The sequence below is a fragment of the Rhinatrema bivittatum genome, chromosome 8 (assembly GCF_901001135.1).
Source record: "Rhinatrema bivittatum chromosome 8, aRhiBiv1.1, whole genome shotgun sequence".
NCBI lineage: Eukaryota > Metazoa > Chordata > Amphibia > Gymnophiona > Rhinatrematidae > Rhinatrema > Rhinatrema bivittatum.
This window is the reverse complement of record NC_042622.1, coordinates 269,177,468-269,179,626: the sequence shown is the minus strand read 5'-3', so window position 1 is coordinate 269,179,626 and position 2,159 is coordinate 269,177,468.

The window sequence follows — 2,159 nt, the reverse complement described above, 5'->3', positions numbered from 1 at the left end:
TAAAGGCAATGGATGTGCACTCGAGTAATGGAGGAATGTGTTCTTATCCATTGCTTTTTTATATATGCTGGTAGCTAGCCTTCCTTCATCCATTTTGCTGACAATTAGATCAAGAAATGGAATTTTCTCATGGTCAAAATTCATAGTAAATTTAATGTTTTCATCTGGACAAGTTCATTTTCTGAACCTCCCCAAATTAAAAATATGTCATCGATGTACCATTTATAGAAAATTATCTTCTCTATAAATGGGGAGTATTTTAACCACTGTTCTTCAAAGTCGATCATATAAAGATTGGCTGTACTGGGAGCCATCGTTGCCCCCATCGCCATGCCTAATATTTGCTGGAAATACATATCCTGGAATTTTAAAAAATGTTTGGTCCGTGCTATAGTTGCCAACTTGAGTATAAAATCAGTTGTCACTCTATGTGGTCGTTCTCGACTGTTCAAAACATTTTTAAGAACTTGTAAAGCAGCTTCTTGGGGGATAGAAGTTTATAGGGATTGGATATCCATCGTGACTAAACAATATGCAGATAAATCTGTATTTATGGAGTCAAGCATGATTATGAAATGTGAAGTGTCAAGTATATTTATTTATTTATTGCTTTTCTATACCGACGTTCGTTTGCACATCACATTGGTTTACAGAGAAATAAATAGAAACATAAGAATATAAAAATATAAACAACATAAGATAAGTTACATCTCAGAAAATTTCGAACATCACTAATTTCAAAGCAGTTAGACTACAGGTAGAATGATAAAGGGAACATAGGGTTATAAACAAATAAAGATAATGGCTGGCAATTTTAACTTATATAGTATAATACTGTTGGTGAGTACAAGGTTGAATGAAAGGAGCTTTTAATGGAGATTTGTGTTTGAAGGATTAACTGACAATGAGGGGAGGTGTTATGAAAAGGCCTGTATATAAGTTGTACCTTGTTGTACATAATCTCTGAGATGCCAGTCTACATATTGTGGCAAGGGTTCTAAAGCTGAATCATTTGAAGAGATGATTGGTCTACCGGGGGTGTTGATTCAAACTCTTGTGGACTTTGGGCAATATGTATATGGTTGGATTTCTTGGAAATTTAGGATTCAGGAATTGATGTTCTTTATTTGTCAGATAACCTTGTTCCTTGGCAAAATCTGTGATGGTTTTCACTGTTTTCAGGATAGAGTTAGTCTGATCATATTTCAACTTCATATATTTCGTCGTATCTTGTAGCTGTGTTTCTATTTCCTTAACATAATCTTTTCTGTTCATCACGACCATGGATCCGCCTTTATCAGCTGGCTTGATTGCGATAGAGTCTTCTTTGCTTAAGTCAAAAAGAGTATGTCTCATCTTTGGAGTCATATTGTTATGAAACTTAGAATCTTTGTTCTCTAGTGTCAAAACATCCAAACGGAATGTTTCTTTTTTTTTTAATTTGTAATTTTTATTGGTAATAACAAAACCGAACACTACATGCAAAGAAAAAGATAGCATAACAAGATGTCATTACCCTTATATCCCTGCCCATCTTATTTCCCCCCCCCCCTTGCCTATCCCTCCCCTCTCCCCCCACGGTACGGTGAAAATCATCCTATAAGATACATTCTGCTAATCACGGAATGTGCTAGAGCAGTGAGTTTGCTGCAAACGAAAATACCAATAAACATATGGAGAATAGGAGACACAATGATAGATAAGGAAGTAAGTTGTTCTCTTATCGTGTGAATCATGAGATATGAACCAGCGAAGGTATTAGGATGTGTCCACAACATTACGGCATTGTAGATGATGAGTCTCTCCATTTCAAGTATACCTCCCAAACTTTATAAAAAGCCTGCAACTTTTGTCGTTTAGCGGCTGTGAGCTTGCTCATAGTACACACAGTGTCCAACCTCCGCAACACATCTTGAAACGACGGTCCCACTGAAGATTTCCACGCCCTTGCAATCTCCAGTCGCGTTGCCACACAAATCTGTATACATATAGGATGTGCCAAGGCTCCTGCATCGTCTACAAGATTGTGAAGTAAAGCATAGTCCATGGGCAAAGTTACTTGTACAGCCAGCAATTGATAAATTAAGTTTTGAGAAGCAGACCACAATGGAGAAATACATGCTCCCGACCACCACATATGTACAAATGAGCCCGATTCC